The sequence below is a fragment of the Lynx rufus genome, unplaced genomic scaffold, assembly GCF_022079265.1.
Source record: "Lynx rufus isolate CCGP_SWC_20201006 ecotype Redwood Valley unplaced genomic scaffold, mLynRuf1.p SCAF_19, whole genome shotgun sequence".
Taxonomy (NCBI): domain Eukaryota; kingdom Metazoa; phylum Chordata; class Mammalia; order Carnivora; family Felidae; genus Lynx; species Lynx rufus.
The window spans coordinates 10,038,163-10,046,238 of NW_025814833.1; the positions used below are offsets into that span (position 1 = coordinate 10,038,163).

An 8,076-nucleotide genomic window follows, 5' to 3' on the forward strand; every position below is an offset into this window, starting at 1 on the left:
CAAATCAGGCTCTGCTCTGTCAGTGCCGAGCCTGCCTGGGATTCTCTCGTTCTCTCTCTCTCTCTCTCCCCCTGCCCAGCTTGTGTACATGCTCTCTCTCTCTCTCTCTCAAAATAAATGAATAAACTTAAAAAAATTGAATAGTCGTTGACAATTATTCTAAAAGACTGTACTAATAAGAGTGTACTCTTCTAATGAGGAGTGTATGAGATGGAACTTTGACTCATATTTTGCTAATACTGGATATTATCAATCTTTAATTTTTTTTTTTCAAACTGAGGGAGAAACAATTGTTTTTAGATGGGTGGTATTGAGGAAAGCAGAAACCAATTGTGTTGCATTTAAGGACCATCACAGCACCTGCCCATCCTTTCTATTGGCCAGATTAGATAAGCAAATATTAGTGTATTCATTTCCTAGGACCGTCGTCACAAATGGCCACAGACTTGGTAGCTTAAAACAACAGAAATCAGAAATCAATTATCTCCCAGTTCTGGAAACCAGAAATCTAAAGTCATGGTGTCAGAAGAGCCACAGTCTCTCTGGCTCTAAGGGAGACTCCGTTCCTTGTCTCCTCTGGGATCTGGTGACCGTCAGCATTGCTTGGTATTTCTTGGCTTGTTGATTGCACCAGCCTAATTTTGGATTCCGTGTTCGCATTGCTTTTTTCTCTCTGCGTGTGTCAAAAGTCCCTCTACCCCTCTCTTATAAGGACACCTGTGACTGCACTTAGGGTCCATCCCAATAATCCAAGATAAACTTCTCTTCTCAAGACACTTAAATCAACCCGATATTTTCCCATATAAGGTAATATTGAAAGCTTTTGGGGATTAGGATATTGGCGTACCTTTTGGAAGGCATACAATTCAGCTCACTGTAACTAATGAACTCACATTTCCTCTCCTGTTATGATCACTACATGAAAGGCAGTAGTAGAGGGAGTAGAATTCAGAATTCACCAGATTCCCTGATTGCTAATAAAGTCTGAGTACTGACTTTGGTCATTTCTATTTTATTATTTATTTATTTATTTATTTTTTATTTATTTATTTTTTTTGAGAGAGAGAGAGACAGCACAAGCGAATGGGGTGGAAAGGCAGAGGGCGAGAGAGAGAATCTTTTTTTTTCATGTTTATTTTTATTTTTGAGTGGAGGAAAGGGTAGCGAGAGAGGAGGGCAGAGGATTAGAAGCTGTCTCCGTGCTGACAGCAACGAGCCCAAAGCGGGGCTCGACCTCACCAACCAGCTCACCAACCGTGAGATCATGAGCTGAGCCGAAGTCGGACCCTGAACCGACTGAGCCACCCAGGTGCCCCTCTATTTTCTTTTATATAGAATATCTGTTTAAAGCCTCTGCCCCTTATTCTCCTGAGACGTTAGTCTGCTTTTCACTTTTGTTTATTGGCAAGTTCTATAATTTTTTTATACTGTTTGTTTTTTGAGTTGTATGAGTTCTTTATGTATTTTGGGTATTAACCTTTTATCCGATATGTGAATTATAAATATTTCTTCCCATTCCTTAGGTGGCCTTTTCATTTTGTTGATAGTTTTCGTGACTGTGCAGAAGCTTTTTACTTTGCCAAGACTGATGTCAAAGACATTACCCACTATGTTTTCTCTTCTCTAGGAGGTTTATGGCTTTCGATCCTGTTTTAGTCCTTAATCCATTTTGAGTTGATTTTTGTATATGGTGTAAGATAGGGATCCAGTTTCATTCTTTTGAATATGGCTGTCCAGTTTTCCCAACAATTATTGAAGTGGCTGTCCTTTCCCTATTATGTATTTTTGGCTCTATTGTCATAAATTAACCGACTGTATATCCATGGGTTTGTTTCTGGGCCGTCTATTCTATTCCATTGATCTGATGGAATTAAAAGATAGCTGAACACATTCACCTAAAACATATGCTTTTGGGGCACCTGGGTGGTTCAGTCGGTTAAGCCTCCGACTTCGGCTCAGGTTACGATCTCACGGTTTGTGAGTTCGAGCCCTACGTCAGGCTCTGTGCTGACAGCTCAGAGCCTGGAGCCTGCTTCGGATTCTGTGTCTCCCTCTCTCTCTGTCCCTCCCCCACTCATGTTCTGTCTCTGTCTCTGTCTCCTTCTCTCTCTCTGTCTTTCTCAAAAATTCTTCTTTCTCAAGATTGCTTTTGCTATTTGTTTTTTTTTTTTTTAATGTGTGTGTGGTTCCATACAAATTTTAAGATTTTTTTATTCTATGTCTGTGAAAATTGCCATTGGAATTTGGGTAGGGATTGCAACTGAATCTGTAGAATGCTTTGAGTAGTATGGACATTTTAACACTATGAATTCCCCCAATCCCTGAGCATGGAATATCTTTCCAATTTTTGTGACCTCTTCAGTTTCTTTCATCAATTTCTTACAGTTTTCAGGGTAAGATCCTTCACCTTCTTGGTGGTTTATTATTCCTAGGTATCTTATTATTTTGATGCAATTACAAGTGCGATTCTTAATTTTACTCTCTGATAGTTCATTAGTGTATAAAATGCAGCTAACTTTTGTATATTGATTTTGTATCCTGTGACTCAACTGAAGTTATTTGTTTATTCCAGCCATGTTTTGGTGGAGTCTTTAATGTTTTCTATGTGTAATATTATGCCGTCTGCAAATGGAGACAGATTTAATTCTTCCATTCGTATTTGGGTGCATTGTATTTCTTTTTTCTTACCAAATTGTTCTGACTAGGACTTCCAGCACTATATGAATGAAAGTGGTAAGAGTGGACATACTTATTTGTCCCTGATCTTAGAAGAAAAGCTTTCAGCTTTTCACCATTGAGTCTGATGTTAGCTGTGGGTTTGTCATACACGGGCTTTATTATGTTGAAGTACATTCCCTCCATATCCACTTTGTTGAGAGCTTTTATCGTGAATGGATGTTGAATTTTGTTGCATACATTTTCTGCATCTATTAAGACAGTCATATGATATTTATCCTTCATTTGATTAATGTAGTGTATCACATGATTTGCAGATGTCGAACCATCTTGCATTTCTGGAATAAATCCCATTTAATTATGGCAAATTATCCTTTTAATCTATTATTGAATTCAGTTTGCTAATATTTTGTTGAGGATTTTTGCATCCCTGTTCTTTAGGTATATTGGCCTGTAGTTTCCTTTTCTTGTAGTGTCCTTGTCTGAGTTTTAATATCAGGGTAATGCTTGCCTCATAAGATGAATATAGAAGTGTTCCCTTATGCTTCATTAAGTATTCAGTCATTCAAACTTTTTAGAGAAGTATGAAAATCATCCCTTTTTTTATGCATAAAATGGAACTTAGGGCAATTTAATAGCTTACCTAAGATCAAACCCAAGCATGGGTCTCTTTATAGACTCTATTCTGTTCCACTGAATATTTTCATTTTAAATATTCTGTCCCTTAAAATACTATTTTCCAAATCACTGAAATTTAGGAACAAAGAAAATCTCTTAAATAATAAAAATAGACCATGCAAAGCATTTACTCCAATGGTAAAGGAAAACAGTGAACTATATTTTAATACAAATATAATATAGACAGGGGCGCCTGGGTGGCTCAGTCGGTTAAGCGTCCGACTTCGGCTCAGGTCATGATCTCGCGGTCCGTGAGTTCGAGCCCCGCGTCAGGCTCTGGGCTGACAGCTCAGAGCCTGGAGCCTGTTTCAGATTCTGTGTCTCCCTCTCTCTCTGCCCCTCCCCCATTCGTGCTCTGTCTCTCTCTGTCTCAAAAATAAATAAACATTAAAAAAATTTTAAAAAACAAATATAATATAGACAATACATCTAGGGGTGAAAGTAGGGTTTGGGTATGAGGCTTGAGGGAGGTACAGGATAGTACACCGTTAAGCACATAAGAAGCCGAACGGAAGACTCATAATGTTAATCGCATCTTTCTAATTAAGCTCATGTATAGCCCTGTAAATGTCCTATTAGGCACGCTTTCACTTAGAGGAAAAAGTAAAACAGCAAAAATTATTTCCTACATAGAACGTGTACAACGCAAAACCACCTGCACAAACAGATGTACACATTTAAACCCACACACCTAAACAAAGAAAATTAGGTTTTTTTCAGATGGTGTATTCGAATGAAAACAGCTCGTCAGGCCCATATATTATGATACCTCAAGCAATAATCAGGTAAACAGAAGTACATAATTCATGATAATGGTCACATCAATCTGATTTTAGTTAGGAGGGGGATGGCTTTGGTTTTGGCTGCTTTCATCTTTTGGGTGGGGGACTGAAAATAATGGATGTTGCAATAGATATTTGAATGTCAGAATCCACAGCCCATCCTGTATGATATAAGCAACACAGTATGAGACCATCTGGGCTTACTGCAAACCGGCTAGGCATGAGCGAGCCTCTGAAGCCTACTTCCAATGCACCCTGGTTGGCCTGTTTCAAAGCGCTTCGTTTGCCAATATTTTGGAGCAGGTGCAAAGCCATTCTGGAGTTTCCTGCTGAGGTTTATGCAAATGGCTGGCTTAACTGGACTGTGGGCTCAGATTTCCTACTGCCTGAGTACTGAGACCTAGGCATGATTTGGCATATATTTCCCCCTCGACTAAATTCATTCTCTTTCTACAGTTTCTTTCGGCTCTTTTGTCCAAACGGTCCCCTGTTATTATCTAGTGCAGTGTTTCTCAAATGAAAGAAGTGGGAGTATGATCACAGTTAACAGTGAACGGTCAATTGAAAGACTGTACAGACCAAGGCGTAAGGAGTCACAGTTGTGTGAAAGAATTGTTTTGTGAGCGACTGTTTATTTTCCGTCATCGTTATTTCCATTTTGTTTGCCCTTGTGGGAGAGCCGCTTAAGACCACTCAGCGGTTGTTCGTACCCATTCAGTGGCCTGAGCAGTGGGAGCTGCAGACCAGCCTTCGGCGGCAGGCCGAGGGCTCCAGTCTTCAGTCGGGATCTGCTGAGCACAGAGGGCACCCGCACACCCTCAGACCCGTCTGTGACTTCAGGTTGGGTAGCGATGAACTCAGGAGTTGGAGCCATCCATTCACCCTGAAATTCTTCCTCGGTCACAGCCTTTTCGGCAGCAGCCTTCTCTTCCTTTTTCCGTCCCCTCAGGATCTTTCTAGAAGTCGAGATCAGGCATGACGTCCCCTGCGGGCTCACGGGAAACGGTGTCACGCATGCACAGAACTTCCCAGGCCAGCAGCCACCACATCGGACGCACTGAACGAGCTCCCTTGCTGTTGCAATGGGTGGCAATGGCGGAGTGTTGGTGGGCAGCTTACCATAAGACGCCTCTGTGAGAGGCTGGTGGTCAGCCCCAGGACCAGTAAACTCCAGAGGTTTTGGCTCCCAGAAGGCTGCCTGGATCTGGTTTAGTGAAGGTTCCAGAAGTGAAGTTACCAGCAGTAGTAGAGGCTCCAGTCGTAGCAGCAAACTTCAGCACACCTTGCTGGCCAGTATTCCTGGATGATAGGACACTGACATCAGCTGGGTTTTCAATGACAACAGTGGCTCGAGGTGCTGGCAGAAGCTTCTCCCGGGTTCTCTTCGGATTTATGATGCAGATATCATCACTTCTCTTTTGTAGACGTATTGTGCCAATTTGAAGTCAAGGTTGGCATCACCTGCGTGGGTTGCTGCTGCAAGGAATTTGAGGACATCGTCCTCCTTCCTTTGCAGGACGTCAAGGGCTCTGGCCATTGTGAAAGTTCCCCTTTAACTTACGACGGGAACGCAAAACAACGCCATACGGATCCCTCCCTGGGTAGCATGGAAAGGTAAAATAGTTTTTGATCCAAGAGTCACTTGGATGATTCTAGGTAGATCACTTGACCTCTCTGGGCTCTTCTGCCTACCTTGTGGATCTTGCATAAGAATCAACCGAGGCACCATATGAGAACACATTAAGATACACAAAACATTTTGCCACTCTATTAGGTGATCAGGAGCGAGAATGTGAGCAAGATTATTAGAACGGGAAGTGGCCCCCACCTTGAGTTTCCCCTTCCTACCTCGGTTAACTTGTTTGGGTGATAAAATAAAGGATATGAAAATGGGCTTTTGACAGACAGTGTTGGTTTCTTACCCAGTCATTTCCTTCCACAACAAGCAGAAATTGTAAAGACTCTAAAGTAGAACACAGTGAATGGCAGTATAGATGGGTGAGGGGAGTAGATGAGGACAGAAGAATAAGGATGGGCCATACCATATAGGATCTTATGGGCTGTGCTTTAGCACAGCAGACACTGTAGGTTGCTTGCCCCAAATCCACCCTCGCTTCCTTTCTTTATTGTCAATAGGGTTCCAACTTTTATACCCTGATGACATGACCTACTTCTCTCCCCAGCCCCAACAATTAAAGTTTCATTAGTCCAAGATAATCACAGTCATTGCCCCATGGCAAAAAAATTTGATAAAGTTGACTGATTCAAAATTAAGGATTTCTAGATCCTATATACAAAATCAAAAGATAGCTAAACATAGTCACCTAAAACATGTGTTTTTGGGGCACCTGGGTGGCTCAGTCAGTTAAGCCTCCGACTTCGGCTCAGGTCATGAGCTCACGGTTTGTGAGTCTGAGCCCTACGTCGGGCTCTGTGCTGACAGCTCAGAGCCTGGAGCCTGCTTCGGATTCTGTGTCTCCCTCTCTCTCTGCCCCTCCCCAACTGCATTCTGTCTCTCTTTCAAAAATAAACATTAAAAAATTGAAATCTCAGTTATTGAATAACGGTTTTACTTTCTAATGTTTTTCAGAAAAGGATATGATGTGACAGAAATGGAGAGACACAGTCCTAGGAGTGGTACCCCTGCTACTCACTGCTATGACCTTTGCCTTGTAGCCTCCCTTCCCTAGGTCTGTTTCATCATATTGAACAGAAAGAGTTTATACTAAAGCAGGAGTATCTTCCCCCAAACCTCTCCCTCCACCCTGGCCAAAGTTAATCCTAACACCAAGGATGAGGATAGGCATGTATATTTCTTTTTTTTTTTTAATTTTTTTAATGTTTATTTCTTTTTGAGACAGAGAGAGACAGAGCATGAATGGGGGAGGGTCAGAGAGAGAGGGAGACACAGAATCCGAAGCAGGCTCCAGGCTCTGAGCTGTCAGCCCGACGCGGGGCTCGAACTCACGGACCATGAGATCATGACCTGAGCCGAAGTCGGACGCTTAACGCTTAACTGACTGAGCCACCCAGGCGCCCCTAGGCATGTATATTTCTTAAAGATCCTCAGATAAGACTGATGTGCAGTGGGGTCCTGGCGCCATTACATAAGAGGATCCAGGTTGAACAATATTCAACCTTCCAAAATGCTCTGAAACGTGTCATTCTATCTTTCCTGGGGTCCGAGTGTTATACAGCAGTTCACGGGTGGTGGAAGGAATGTGGGAAAATCTTCAAATGAAACCACAGCCTATTGTACAGTCCAGTCAGGAAGCTTAAAGATTTATTTGAGCGACAGTGTATTTAAAGATCAGCAAAATGCCTAAAGCACTCTCAGCCACTTGAACCCGCGAAATTGCTGCCTCTTTATTCCCCTCTTTTACTTGGCCTGAGTGTGTGTGCGGTTGAGCTGCCGACTCGGCTCAGGTCATGATCTCACTGTCTGTGAGTTTGAGCCCTACATCGAGCTGTGCCGACAGCTCAGAGCCTGGAGCCTGCTTCGGATTCTGTGTCTCCCTCTCTCTCTGCCCCTCCCCTACTTGTGCTCTGTCTCTCTTGCTCTCAAAAATAAACATAAAAATTTTTTTTTTAATGTGAGAACGTGTCCTATAGGATATCTAAGGTTATATCTTTGTGTAGTTATCATGTTAATTACATTGTGACAGCGTACATAATTACACAACATTACCTTAATCATTTTGCAGACACTTCTTTTTCGGAACCAAATTAAGCAGTTTATTCAGGGGACACAAAGAATGACAAGAATCACATTTCAGAAGCGCACAGTAGATCATAAGGTTGACAGTGATAACTTGGTCCCAAAGAAATAAGTAAAGCTGAGTTGAAGAAACCCTGTTTGTTTTTTTCGAGTCAGAAAGCAATTCCAAAGAACTCCTAGACTATGTTTGGTTATTATTCAAACTTCATAGGTAATGTAATT

The 8,076-nt window shown here is 42.0% G+C and overlaps 1 pseudogene; it reads right to left on the reverse strand.

Moving 5' to 3' along the window:
* Nucleotides 1-4,819: 4,819 nt before the first annotated feature.
* Nucleotides 4,820-5,673, reverse strand: LOC124513746 (40S ribosomal protein SA-like; annotated as a pseudogene).
* Nucleotides 5,674-8,076: the final 2,403 nt, after the last annotated feature.